This window comes from Eubalaena glacialis, chromosome 2, assembly GCF_028564815.1.
Source record: "Eubalaena glacialis isolate mEubGla1 chromosome 2, mEubGla1.1.hap2.+ XY, whole genome shotgun sequence".
NCBI lineage: Eukaryota > Metazoa > Chordata > Mammalia > Artiodactyla > Balaenidae > Eubalaena > Eubalaena glacialis.
In genome coordinates, this window is record NC_083717.1 from 62323183 (window position 1) to 62338331 (window position 15149).

At 39.8% G+C, this 15149-nt stretch overlaps 1 protein-coding gene and 1 non-coding gene across 3 annotated transcripts in view; one reads left to right on the forward strand and one right to left on the reverse strand.

The window, feature by feature from the left end:
• Nucleotides 1-233: 233 nt before the first annotated feature.
• The window catches only part of EDC3 (enhancer of mRNA decapping 3), a 51776-nt gene continuing 36860 nt past the window's right edge, over nucleotides 234-15149 (forward strand). For both annotated transcript variants that reach the window (XM_061181913.1, XM_061181914.1), the window contains exon 1: nucleotides 234-354. The gene's annotated coding sequence lies outside the window, so the exon portion shown is untranslated. The remainder of the gene's footprint in view (nucleotides 355-15149) is intronic.
• Nucleotides 2916-2988, reverse strand: TRNAW-CCA (transfer RNA tryptophan (anticodon CCA)). Its single transcript has one exon. It is a non-coding gene; the product is annotated as a tRNA-Trp (tRNA).

Below are 15149 nucleotides of genomic sequence, written 5' to 3' on the forward strand. Positions count from 1 at the left end.
GGAGCGGGGACAGGACTCCAGCTCGAACCCAGACTCCACCCAATATAAGAAGGCGGGGAATGCAAAATGGATAGCAGGTGCGGTTCTGGAAGGCCACAGAGCTGAACCTGGCAGTGCTCTTCCCAAACTCTCAAATTTCTCGAGCGCCCCGCCCCTCAGCGGCCGGCCCTTCGGTTTCCGAGGCGTCGCGCCGGAAGTGACCTCACGGCGGCGGCGTGGAGTCGCGGGCGCTTCTGGCGGCGGCCGCGGCTGTTGGGGTGGATGTGGAGAAGCCCCGTGGTCTCTGGGTCTTGAGGTGTTTCAGGGCCGTGTTCGTGTGGTGTGCGCAGGAGGCGCAGGCCCGGCGGCGTGGAGGTGGGAGCGAGGGGGAGGCGGGTGGCTAGTGGGCGCTCGTGGGAGGGGGCTTCCGGGGTTGCCAGGAGGGTTTGCTTTTAGGCTTCGTGGTTCCAGGCCTTGCAGACCTTTTTGGAGGCGGGCACGAGCTGGGGGCCGCCTCGGGTGCGCAGGGGCCCATTACTAAGGCTTGCCTCCGGGGTATGGTTTGAGGTGGGAGGCCAAGGGGAGCGGGATTCTAAATAGTCGAGGAATTGTGAGAGGTGTGAGGCATTAGCCGCCTAGGCTCTTAGTTTAGCCTTGTTGATGGCTCCTGCAGCCCGCCCACTCATTGCTCCCTGCTTCAGTTTCCTTTTGCACAATGAAGTACGGTGTCAGGGAAGAGCGCGAGTGCCACATCCATGACTGATAGCTGGAGGACAGAGGTGAACTGGACTCTGAGAGGGAAGGGTGGCTGAGAAATAATGATACCTGCTAGGGTGCAGCTTCTACTGAATCCTGGGGACTTCCCCTTGATTGTTTACTGCAGTTGGTGTGTTAGCTTCTTATTATCAGTACTCTTTGTGCGATATTAGTTGAATTGATCAGTAATTGACTTGTTAAATGGTTCAAGTTCAAGTGTTTTGGTGCGTGGGAGGCATAGTCTTCACCTGCTTGGCCAGTTGGTTGTCAGTAAACCTCCCAATTCCGGAGCTAGGAGTCCTAACAATCCTCTCCTGTGGTTACAGGTGAGGAACTCGAGACCCAGAATGGTTTTTGTTCTCTTTCCTAGCCACAGACTAAACTGATTTCAGTCTGTGGTCTGTCTCAATCCCATCAAAACGTAAGAGACTGTCCCTGAGCAGGTCACTGTTTCAACTGGAAACCTCAGATGGATTCCAGGCTTTTTTTTATGAATGGCAGATAAAGTGTACTGAACACAGAATTCCTATTTTTTGGTTTCTCTGTATGAAACGGAGATGGTTACAAATAACTTAAAAAAAAATTTTTTTTTGAATTTCTGAATTTTATTTTATTTTTTTATACACCAGGTTCTTATTAGTTATCTATTTTATACATATTAGTGTATGTATGTCAATCCCAATCTCCCAATTCACCACCCGCCCCCATAACATAACTTTTTGATTGCTAAGAAATTTTTGGTGGAGCTTTCTTGAGGGGTCAGGGCTGTGGGACTAGCAGAGTGTCTCGCAAACTTTTTGACCTGTGACCCACAGTTAATGTATTTTACATGCTGACCCTGTGTGACCCCTGCATGCACAGAGTGTGTACACACACAGGAAACAAAAGTTTACCCTTTCTATATGTGATGCCCTCTGACATTTTCTATTTCATTAAAAGAAAAAAAAAGTTGATTGCATCTCACCAAATTGACTCTGACCTTAATGGGTCTGACTGCTAAAGACCTGTAGTTTGAAAAACATTGGACTAGAAAATGTTTAATTAAGATTCTTGAGATTCCTGAGATTCTGTAAGTAATGCAAGGTGGAAAATATGTCATTTTTCTGTTCTTATCAACCAGAGGAGCAGGGTTACTAGAGTTCTTCAGCCAGAACAACAGGACAGGATATCCATATCAGTATCTCACAGGAGTGCAGTATTCATAGTGATAATGTGTCCGAATTTTGGCAAGGTGTTTGAGTCTTTTCCAATGACCTGGTGGGTGAGATGGGGGGGGATTTGCCATATAGTGGTAAAATTAGATGACTTCATGACTTTGAGCATCTGTGTCTGTGGGGATTTGATTTGTGGACACAATTTACAGCTGGGATTTTGGTGATCAGTGTTGAGGCTCTGTCACTTTCTTTATACACAGTGTGTATTTGAAGCCTTATCTAGAGAGTGTGCTTATCAATTTGTTGCCTTTATGAAGTGAAGAGAGAAAGTATCATCTGGGTAATCTCAAGATTTGCCCAGTGCAGTTTAATGAAATGGAAGGGTCATCAGAAATTTAAGTAGTCTAAATATTTAATTTTAAATAGTTTAGGATGTAATTTCTTTTTTTTTTCTTTTTTAAATTTATTTATTTATGGCTGCGTTGGGTCTTTGTTGCTGTGCGCGGGCTTTCTCTAGTTGTGGGGAGTGGGGGCTAGTCTTCATTGTGGTGTGCGGGCTTCTCATTGTGGTGGCTTCTCGTTGTGGAGCATGGGCTCTAGGCATGCGGGCTTCAGTAGTTATGACACATGGGCTCAGTAGCTGTGGCTTGCGGGCTCTAGAGTGCAGGCTCAGTAGTTGTGGCGCACAGGTTTAGTGCTCCGCGGCATGTGGGATCTTCCTGGACCAGGGATCGAACCCATGTCTACTGCCTTGGCAGGCAGATTCTTAACCACTGCGCCACCAGGGAAGTCCCTAGGATGTAATTTCTGACAGGTTGTAAATATTGACTTTTTAAAAATAAATACAAAGTTTCTAAATGTAATAGCAATTTGATGTTTTTAAAATATACAGATATATTTATTTTAAAAAATATTTATTTATTTGGCTGCGCTGGGTCTTAGTTGTGGCACGCAGGATCTTCGTTGCGGCCTGGATGATCTTTAGTTGTGGCCTGCGGGCTCTTGGTTGTGGCATGCGGGATCTAGTTCCCTGACCAGGGATCGAACCTGGGCCCCCTGCATTGGGAGCGTGGAGTCTTAACCACTGGACCACCAGGGAAGTCCTCAGATAACCTTTTTTTATATTAAAAAAGCCCTCTAAGATATGGATGTGTATAAATGGTGTATTACATTACTTGATTTTCAGATGTTAAGCCAATCTTGTGTTCCTGGAATGAATCCCATTGAGTCGTGGTATATAATACTTTTTATATGTTGCTGAATTCAATTTGCTAATATTAAGAATTTTTGTGAACATCTCTATGTTCATGAGGGATATTGGTCTGAGGTTTCCTTTTCTTATGATACCTTTGGCTGGCCTTAGTATTAGAGTAAAATTACCCTCATAAAGTGAGTTGGACAATGTTCCTCTTCTTCTATTTTCTAAAAGAGTTTATGTAGAATTGTTAATTCTTTCTTTCTATGTGTTTTATAGAGTTTACCAGTGAAGTCCTCTGGGCCTGGGCTTTTCTTTGTAGGAAGATTTGAAATTACTAAATCAGTGTCTTTACTTGGTATAGGTCTATCTGGATTTTCTATTACTTTTTGAGTCAGTTTTGGTAATTGTATCCTTCTGGGAATTTGTCCATTTCATATTTTTCCTTTTTCTTTTTGAACTTGTATCCATTCTACTTCTCCCACAGAATTTTATCCTAAAACAGGAGTCAGCAAACTTTTTCTGCGAAGGACCTGGTGGTAGGCTTTGTGGGCCATGTGGTCTCTGTCAGTACTACTCAGTTCTCCCATTGTAGTGCAAAACCAGCCACAGACAATAAGCAAACAGCTGTGCGTGGTTGTGTTCCAATACAACTTTATTGGTAGTGGGCCAGATTTGGTACATGGGCCGTAGTTTTCTGACCCCTGTTTTAAAATAATAAATTTTATGCTTGAAAACCTTATTTGATAATCCAGTTATCTAGGCAGATCAGGTTTATGAAAGAGTAGGGTGGAAATTGATTCCCTTGCTTGCATATCTTTGTGTACCCCTAAGGATATATTCCAATTTGTAGTTTTGTTCAGGTGTGATGGGAGGGGCCCTCACAGTATGATTTTCTAGGACCATAACTCAAATCCCCTATCTGGCCAGTATTCTTTCTGTGAAAAGGAGATATCTGAGGGACTTCCCTGGTGGTCCAGTGGTTAAGACTCTGTGCTTCCACTGCAGGGGGCACAGGTTTGATCCTTGGTCAGGGAACTAAGATCCTGCAAGCTGCGCCCACACAAAAAAAAAAGAGACATTTGAAATAAAATTTGCTGTATCGTAGAAACTGTATAGATTATCTCATTTAATCTTCACAGTGGTTCTGTGAGGTGGTGGTATAATTGGTGTACAGTTGACTCTTGAACTATTGGGGCTAGGGCCACCAACCCTCTGCAAAGTTGAAAATTCGAGTATAATCTGTAGTTGGCCCTCCACATACCTGGTTCTTCTCTATCTGCGGTTCTGCATCTCAGATTCAACCAACCGCCCATCGTGTAGTACTGTAGTATTTAGTAAAGAAAATTGGCATTTAAGTGGACCTGTGCTATTCAAGCCCATGTTGTTCAAGGGTCAACTGTAATTCCCATTTTATAGTGAGACGATTAAGACTCAGATTAGGATAATTTGCTCGTAATTCTGGCCTGTAATGTCTGACTTCAGGAGTCCATGCCCTTTTCACTATGTTGCCTTTTGTGGAAGATAGGGACTTAGTACTAGGGTTGTACTAGATGTTTTCTTTTAAGATCTCTGCCATTCCCAAGCTTTTGATTCTACAAACACCTTTCTACATAGATGTGTGGAAAAATACCTAGTTTTTCAGAAATCCATAACTAACCACTCATCCATAACTGTTGATTTAATTGTCCTTAGCAGACCAAGGGATTGCTCCTTGGATCTGAATGCTGTGAGTTCTGTGTGATGGGGTAGATGAGATGGAAGTTTGTAGGTCTGTTATTGGCAAGTTGTTTTTGAATCATTTTGGCAACTACCTCAGTTGCATAATGGCTGGAAGACCGTTTAGGTCTACCTGACTTTGTTATCTAAAGGCTTCTTACAAGAGAAATGATTCAGTAAAGTCTCATAGTGTGGCATTCAGTAGTCTGGAAATCCTGATAGCATTTGAGCAAAATCATCCCATAGCTACTCCTATGTGTGGTATGCCCAGCATAAATGGGTACATTTGTCCACCACAAAGACATATACAAAAATGTTTAATTCTTTATTCATAATAGCCCCCAAACTGGAAATAATCCAACTGTCTATCAGCAGTAGAATGGATAAATACACTGAGGCATAGTTATATAATAGAATACTACATAGTGATGAATCTCACAGATGTAATATTGAGCAAAAGAATCCAGACACTTTAAAAGAGAACCTTTATGATTCCATTTATATGAAGTTCAAAAACAGGCTAAATGAATCTTTTGTGGTAGATATCAGAATAATGGCTGCCTTTGTGGGAACACAGTGGAAACTTCTGGAGTATTCAAAATATTGTCTTGATTGGGCTTCCCTGGTGGCGCAGTGGTTGAGAATCTGCCTGCCAATGCAGGGGACACGGGTTCGAGCCCTGGTCTGGGAAGATCCCACATGCCGCGGAGCAATTAGGCCCGTGAGCCACAACTACTGAGCCCGCGCGTCTGGAACCTGTGCTCCGCAACAAGAGAGGCCGCGACAGTGAGAGGCCCGCGCACCGCGATGAAGAGTGGCCCCCCACTTGCCACAACTAGAGAAAGCCCTCGCACAGAAACGAAGACCCAACACAGCCAAAAATAAATAAATTAATAAATTAATTAATTAAAAATGCAACTGCGGAAAAAATAGGTCTTGGTGCCTTTGTTAAAAAAAAATATTGTCTTGATTGAGTGGTGGTTATTTGGGTAAATTAATATGTAAAAATTCATTGAGCTGTAAACTTAAAATATGTAGACTTATTATCTATGTAATACCATGATAGAAAAGTAGAAGATAAAAAACAAAGATTGGTCTGCTTGGGAATTCCCTGGTGGTCCAGTGGTTAGGACTCTGCACTTTAACTGCTGAGGGCAAGGGTTCGATCACTGGTCCGGGAACTAAAAATCCGCAAGCCACGCAGTGTGTCCGAAAAAAGAAAAAGATTGGTCTGTTTGTAGCTCCTAGATCATCTTCAGTGGTAGCTCTTCTTTTGACATGAAGGTGTTAGCCCTGTAATTGATGAAGCCTCCTCGCTTAGTGTGTTCATCTGATTAGAAACCCAGATGTTGGCATTCCACTTGTTTATTTGTTTGTTTATTCAATTAATTTTTGGCAGTGTTGGGTCTTCACTGCTGCATGTGGGCCTTCTCTAGCTGTGGCAAGTGGGGGCCACTCTTTGCTGCGGTGTGCGGACCTCTCATTGCGGTGGCCTCTCCCGTTGCGGAGCATGGGCTCTAGGCGTGCGGGCTCAGTAGTTGTGGCTCATGGGCTCCAGAGCGCAGGCTCAGTAGATGTGGCGCACGGGCCTAGTAGCTCCGTGGCACCTGGGATCTTCCCAGACCAGGGCTCAAACCTGTGTCCCTTGTGTTGGCAGGCGGATTCCCAACCACTGTGCCACCAGGGAAGCCCCTCCAATTGTTTTAGATTTACTCTTTTCAATTAATAAAGGAATTTTCTTTAAAACTATTAAAATTCTATTTAGTTATTATTATTATTTTTTTAAATAAATTTATTTTATTTATTTATTTTTGGCTGCTTTGGGTCTTCGTTGCTGCGTCGGCCTTTCTCTAGCTGCAGCGAGCAGGGGCTGCTCTTCGTTGCGGTGCATGAGCTTCTCATTGTGGTGGCTTCTCTTGTTGCGGAGCACGGGCTCTAGGTGCCTGGGCCTCAGTAATTGTGGCACACGGGCCCAGCCGCTCCGCGGCATGTGGGATCTTCCCGGACCAGGGCTCGAACCCGTGTCCCCTGCATTGGCAGGCGGATTCTTAACCACTGCACCACCAGGGAAGCCCCTAGTTATTATTAACATAATATAAACTTGAATGTATAACATCAGTGTCTTAAAGATATATGTTGAATGAAGAAGTAAAAAGTCTTTTCACATCTGATTAATTTCTGGTATTTCTAAAATTCTTATTACAGCTCTTCATTCTGCATCTATCTAAAATACGTATCAGGGACTTTCCTGGCGGTCCAGTGGTTAAGAATCCGCACTTCCACTGCAGGGGGCACGGGTTTGATCCCTGGTGGGGGAACTAAGATCTGGCATGCTGTGAGGTGCGGCCAAAAAAAAGAAAAAGGCAAAAATAAAATAAGCAGAGTAGGATTATGATGGAGTACAAATGATAGGAAAGGAATTTCATACTTTTGTGACATTAAGTAGACAAAGGCCAATCAGGAAGGGGAAAATAAGTATAAAACGTGTATTATGTATGTGCCTTTTACCATCATCAGTGTTGTGGAAATTGTGTTGCATTGGAAGTTCACCTGATCTCTTAAATTCTTTGAGATATATTGATAACTGTTGCAACTCAGTGATGGGTATATGGGGTTCATTATGCTGCTCTGTCTATGTTTGGATATGTTTGAAATTTTCTATAATAAAATGTAAAAAAAAATTTATGGATGAGCCTGCTAATGCATTGTTTCTTTTATTTTCTGTTTTGTCAGCACAGTTTTGTGATACTTGCTCAGTTCAATACTAGAGAACTACCTGAGTTTGTCTTTAGGATTTTGTGTTTCTAATGAGACATACTTTTTTTTTTTTTTTAACCACAGGAGTGCCTTTTTTGCTCCTTTAAATATATATATATATAGCTATTTTTCCTTTTTTAGACTCTGTTTTATGTAGGTATATTTCTGAAATTAATATTTGAGAACTGTTTAAAACGCTATTCTATTTCTTTTATATTTTTCATGGGAAACACTAAGCCAGTGTTTCATTTTATACTGAGTATTGTATGTTATGTTTATATACTCATCTGCTGTTTGCTGACTTCCTTCTGTGTGTAGGGCAGTGTTAGATTTCATATCTTACATAGGATTTTGCATAGAATATGCTTAGGGATATTGTATTTTTAGAACCATTTCCAAGGAGAGCCAAGGCATTTAGATATAAATATTTAGATACTCTAGATTTTGAGTGATTAACTTCTGTCAGATTTATTATATCTAATTCATTCATTGATTGGATTAATATTTTTTGAGTTCCTCTTCCATTCTAGGCAGAACAAAACAGACAAGGTCCCTTGCCCTCGTGGAGCTTACATTCTAGTGGGGTAACACATGCAACATAAACAAATAAGATAATTCATATGGTGAGTCATTTTGAAATCATAACAGAAAGTGTTGGAGAGTGATGGGGAGTAGCTGCATTAAATTGGATAGCCAAGGAAGGCCTCTTTGGGGTGGTGACATTTTAGCAGATAACAGAAAGAAAAGGTAGAACTAGCCATTCATAGAGCTGGGGCAAGAGTGTTCTGAGAATACCTGGTGCAAAGTTTTGGAGGGAACAAACTTGACATGTTTGAGGAAGAGTAAGCAAGTTAGTGTGTCTGGAGAACAGAGGGAAGGGAGTGGTGAGAGATGAAGCTGTCTGTAGAGGTTAGCAGAAATCAGATCATGTAGGGCCTACAGTCCATGGAAAGGAAGTTATTAAGCAGAATCATGACAAGTGATTTACATTTTAAAATTTGCTCTGGCTGCGGTGTAGAGAAAGAATTGGAGGGGCAGAAGTGGAAGCAGAGATACTAGTTAGAGGTATCCTGCAATTATGAGATGATGGTGACTTGGACTAGGAAGGTGGTAGTGGAGATGGAGAGAAATAGACCTATCTTTGAGGTTGTGACAATAGGATTTGTTGATGAATTGAAAGTATGGGTTGAAGGACAAGAAAGGAATCAAGGATGACTCCTGACTCTTTTTTTTTGTCTTTTTTTGCCTAAGCAGCGTAGTGGATATTGGTGCCATTTATTGAGATGGGAAAAGCTTGGGAAGGAACAAATTGGGGGATGTTGAGTGTGGGGCTAAAGAAATCAAGAATTCTATTTTGGGCATTTATGAGATGCCTGACAGACATCTCTGTAGGAACTGTCCAATGTGTGAGTTTTCATCTTTATGTTTTATGGAAAACCTTTCTAGGAAGTTAATCTTATTGGAGGAATGGCTAAATATTCTGTGGCATTATATAGTGGTTATGTTGGCTACATATACTTTTCCTCCTTTTTTATTGAGATATAGTTTACATACAATAAAAATGCACAGACGTTAAATGCCCAATTCAGTGAGTTTTGATAGATGTGTACATCCTTGTAACTACTGCATCAGTAAAAACATAGAACATTTTCATTTCAAGAGGCACAGAAAGAGGCCCCTGTGCCTCTTTCTAGTCAGTTTTCCACCCTATAGGCAAACACTTCTGATTTTTCTCACTATAAAGTAGTGCCTCTTGTAGAAATTCTTATAAATAGACTCATATAAATGTATCTGTATGACTTCTTTCAGTTTTTGAGAATCATCTACGTTGTAGCATAAGTAGTTTGTTCCTTTTTATTGTCCAGTAGTGTTCTGTTGTATAATTACACCATAATTTGTTTCCTCTCTTCTCCTTGTTTCCAGTTTTCAGATATTGTGATAATGTACTTTGTACATTTGTGTACAAGTCTTTTTGTGAATATATGTTTTTATTTCTCCTGCGTAAATCCTAGGAATGAAGTTTTGGGTCATAGGTGTGTGTTTAATATTGTAAAAAACTGCCAAACTCTTTTCCAAAGTGCTTGTATCATTTTACACGATCAACAGTGTAAGAGAGTTCCAGTTGCTTCACATTGTCATACACATTTGGTGCTTTCAATTTTGATCCATACTAGTGGGTGTAGTATCCTCTGTTGGTTTTTTCCCAATTTAATATTTTTTTTTATTGTGGTAAAGTATACATAAAATTTATCATTTTAACCATTTTTAAGTGTACAGTTCAGTGGCATTGAGTGCACTCACATTGTTATGCAACCATCACCATCATCTATCTCTAGAACTTTTTCATCATACCAAACTGAAACTCTGTTCCCATTAAATAGTAACACCCCGTTTCCTGCTCCCCCAGCCCCTGGCAAACACTGTTCTACTTTCTGTCTCTGTGAGTTTGACTATTCTAGATTCTTCATATAAGTGGAATCATACATGATTTGTCCTTTTGTGTCTTATTTCACTTAGTATAATGTCTTCAAGGTTTATCTGTGTTGTAACATATATCAGAACTTCCTTCTTTTTTAAGACTGAATGATATTCCATTTTACGTATATAGCGTGTTTTGTTTATCCATTCGTCCAGCATGGACGTTTGGGTTGTCTCGTGCGTGTTTTTTTTTTTAATATTTATTTATTTGGCTGCACCAGGTCTTAGTTGTGGCACGCGGGATCTTCATTGCCACGTGCGGGATCTTTAGTTGTGGCTTACGGGATCTTTAGTTGCGGCGTGCGGGAGATCTAGTTTCCTGACCAGGGATCGAACCCAGGCCCCCTGCATTGGGAACATGGAATCTTAACCACTGGACCAGGGAAGTCCCTCATTGTATTTTAATTTACATTTCTCTGATAATTAATGATAATTGAACAGCTTTTCATATGTTTATTGGCTATTCATATAACTTCTTCTGCCTGCTTTTAAAAAATGTGGTGTTTCCTTTTTATTCCTGATTTGTAAGCATTCCTTATATATTCTGGATACAAGTCCTTTATCAGATATATCTATTGTGAATATTTTCTCCTTGACTGTGACTTACCTTTTCTTTTTTTCTTTTCTTGTTTTGGGGTGATTGTAATAGAAGAGGGCAGAAACATCTTTTTGCCATCATAAATTTGAGAGTTTTCTTGAAATGCTTGGCTGCCTGGGAGGTAGCCTTCATTAGAATGATTTTGAGATGGGGCTAGATTATATGGAATACCTTCCTAAGTATTTTATTACAGTACCTTTGTTTTAAATTTATGACTGTCTTAACCCATCCAGAGAATGATTTGGTTTGGGAAAAAATGGAAAATAATTTGGTTAAAAAAAAGAGTTTTCTGCTCTGGAGTATTGTAAGCAAAGCTAGGTGGCTTTACCTTTTGACTGACTGAGGCTCTATCCTGAGAAAATTATTTAAGACAAGCACTGAATGAAATTGATCATTGCTGCACTAACTATAATTGTGAAAAATGGAATTATCTAAATGCCCATTGAGAAAAAAACTGTGATATGTGAATGCAGTGGAATATGTACAGCATGGAAAATATGCCATTGTACTAAGAAGCTGCCTTTATGCTCTGATTACAAGTATGTAAAATATCCATTATAATCTCTCCGTTGTAAATTCCCCATCTGTAAAATGGGATAGTAAAGTAGCTACCTCATAGGGTTGTCATGATGATTGAAGGAAAGAATGCCCCTAAAGTTTTAGCTCATTCCTGAGACATAGTAAGTGTGCAATAAATGCTAGCTGCTGCTGTTGTTACACAATGTGATGGTATGTGTATAAAGGCTGTGGGATTATGTGTGTTCCATTCACCTTTTGTTTTCTTAATGGTGATTCCCCCCCCTTCTATTACTTATATATTAAATCATCACCAAATTTAAACCATCACCTATATAGGTTTTGAATCTGTCATCTTCTTTCCATCTTCATTGCTTCTGCCTATTCCAGCTTACCACCATCTCTTAAATGGGCTGCTCTAGTTGCCTCCCAGCTGTTCTCCTGCATCTTTTTTATACCTCTTCCAATTTGTATTCTTTAATGATGACTTTTGATGAGCAAGACTTTAAAATTTTGATGTAATCTAATTCATCAGATTTTTTCTTTTATGATTAGTACTTATTTGTGTTTTGGCTAAGAAATCTTTCTCTGCCCTAAGGTCACTAAAATATTCTATTTTTTTGTTTTCCCAGTAGCTTTAGTTTTAGCTTTTATGTATAGATAGTTTATTTCAAATTAATTTTTTGGTATCTATGTGGGATAGGACTAGAACGTTATTTTTTTCTCATATATATCCAGTTGTTCTAGCACCGTTTATTGAAAAATACTTTTTGATTTTTCCATTGATTTATCTTGGTACCTTGATCAGAAGTCAGTTGACCATATGTGTGTAGGTCTATTTCTGGACTCTGTTCTGTTGATCTAGTTGTCTATCCTTGCACCAATACCACACTGATTTTCTATAGCTTTATAGTAAAACTTGAAATAAGATAGTGTAAAACAACTACCTCTGTTTTTCTTTTATATGATTATTTTGGCTATTCTAAGTATTTTGCATTTCCATATAGATTTAGGACCAGTTTTTCAGTTTCTCCAAAAAGGCCAGCTGGGATTTTTGTTAATATTTGTATTTGATCCACAGATCAATTTGGGGAGAATTGATAACTTTAAGCTCTTCAGTCTGTGAATGTGGTACATCTCTCCATTTATTTAGATCTTCTTTTAATTTTTCTCAGCAGTCTTTCAGTTTTTATCATAGAGGTCCTACACATTTTTCATTAGATTTATTCCTAAGTATTTTGTTTTTTAATACTATTATAAATAGTATTTTAAAATTTCATTTTCATTTGTTTGTGGCTATTATATAAAATACTGTTGTTTATTTTATATTGAGCATGTATCCTGTGATCTTGCTAAAGTCATACTAGTAGGATTTTGGGGGGGGGTACATTCCTTAGGGTTTTCTACATGCACTGTCAATAATACAGTTTACAAATAAAGATAACTTTACATCTTCCTTTCCAATATTTATGCTTTTTATTTCTTTTTTTATTGCACTGGCTAGGACCTAAATATAGTGTTGAATAAGAAGCAGAAGTGGTGAGAGTGGACATTCTTGCCTTGTCCCAGTCTTGCGGGGGAAAGAATTCATTGTTTCACCATTAGTATGATGTTAGCTTTAATTGTTTTGTAGATGCCACTGCCCCTTTTTTATATCATGGATGGATGTTGAATTTTGTCAGATTATCTTTCTACATTTATTGACATTACCATTCATGATTTCCCATTTACTTTGTTAATGTGGTAGAAGACGTTGATTTTTAAAAAAATTGACCTTTTTATTTGAGATAACTGTAGATTCGTATGCACTTGTAAGAAATAATACAGAGAGATTCCATATACCCTACCTGGTTTTCCCCACTGGTGATGTCTTGCAAAACTATAGTACAATATCACTACCAGGATATTGACATTGATATGGTCAAATATAGAATGTTTCCATTACTACAAGGATCCCTCATGTTGCTCATTTATAGTCATCCCTGTTTTCTTCCTGCCTCCCAACACTTCCCTCACCCCTGGGAACCACTAATCTCTTCTCCATTTCTATAGTTTGTCCTTTCAAGAATATTACACAAATGGAGTCATACAGAATGTAATCTTTTGGGGTTGGCTTTTTTCACTTTTTCTCCCTGGCATGAATATACCACAGTTTGTTTCACCATTCACACATGGAAGGTCATCTAGGCTGTTCCAGTTTGAGGCTATTAGGAGTAAACCTGATATGAACATTCATGTACAGGTTTTCATGTGAACTTATGTCTTCCTTTCTCTGAGATAAATGACCAGTCGTGCATTTGCTAGGTCATGTAGGAGTTGCATGTTTAGATTTTTTATAAATTGCCGTATTGTTTTCCAGAATGGCTGCTCCATTTAGTAGTCCTGTCAGCAATGTATGAGTGTATGAGTAAAGCAGTTTTTCCACATCCTTGCTCGCACTTGGTGTTACTGTTTTTCATTTTAGCCATTCTGGTGGATATGTAGTGATATCTCATTGTGGTTTTAGTTTGCATTTCCCTAATGGTTAATGATGTTGAATATCTTTTCATGTACTTATTTGCCATCCGTATATCTTCTTTGTTGAAATGTCTTTTTGTGTCTTTTGCCCATTATGGATTGGATTGTCTGGTTTTTTTTTTTTACCATTGAGTTTTGAGAGTCCTTTTTTAAAAATTTTAAAAAATATATTTATTTATTTGGCTGTGCCAGGTCTTACTTGTGGCACACGGGATCTTCGTTGCAGCATGCGGAATCTTTAGTTGCAGCATGCAGGATTTTTAGTTGTGGCATGTGGGATCTTTAGTTGCAGCATGCGGGATCTTTAGTTGCGGCATGCGAACTCTTAGTTGTGGCATGCAGGATCTAGTTCCCTGACTAGGGATCGAACCCGGGCCCCCTGCATTGGGAACACGGAGTCTTAGCTACTGGACCACCAGGGAAGTCCCGAGAGTTCTTTATATATTCTAGATACTAGTCATTTGTCCTTGTCAGATAATGCAGTTTGCAAATATTTTCTGCCAGTCTGTAACTTGTCTTTTTTATCCTCCTAACAAGGATCCTCTTGCAGAGCAAAAGTTTTTAATTTTCAAGAAGTCCATCTGATCAGTTTCTCTTTTAATGGATCAAGTCTAAGAACTTTTTGCCTCACCCTAGATCCTGAAGGCTCCTCTTACGCTTTTCCTAAAAGTTTTATAGTTTGACATTTTACATTTAAGTCCATGACCCATTTTGAGTAAATGTATATATAAATTATGAGATTTAGGTCAGTGTTCATTTTCTACTGATGGATATCCATTTATTCCATCACTGTTTGTTTGTTTTAACAACAAAAGCAAGGTATAATTGTATTCTTTCACTGGAGGATACGAAGCCTGATATAGTTATTAAACTAAGTATCTATGTTATTTTATTTTAAAAAATATTGATGTTCTGCTGCTTGAGTCATCAAAGAAGATTGTCTTAATTCTCTTCTGTTGACTTAAAAAATTATTCTTGAATTTTTTTTTTTTTTTTTTACATTTTTTGGCTGCATCGGGTTTTTGCTGTGCGTGGGCTTTCTCTAGTTGTGGTGAGTGGGGGCTACTCTTCGTTGCAGTCTGTGAGCTTCTCATTGTGGTGGCTTCTTGTTGCGGAGCATGGGCTCTAGGTGCGTGGGCTCAGTAGTTGTAGCATGCGGGCTCAGTAGTTGCGGCACGTGGGCCCTAGAGTGCATGGGCTTCAGTAGTTGTGGCACGTGGGCTCAGTAGTTGCAGTGTCTGGGCTCTAGGGCTCACAGCCTTCAGTAGTTGTGGTGCATGGGCTCAGTAGTTGTGGCTCACGGGCTCTAGAGCTCAGGCTCAGTAGTTGTGGTGCATGGGCTTAGTTGCTCCGCCAGCTGTGGGATCTTCCCCCGCGTCATGTGGGATCTTCCAGGCCCAGGGATTGAACCCGTGTCCCCTGCATTGGCAGGTGGATTCTTAACCACTGCACCACCAGGGAAGTCCCTATTCTTGACTAT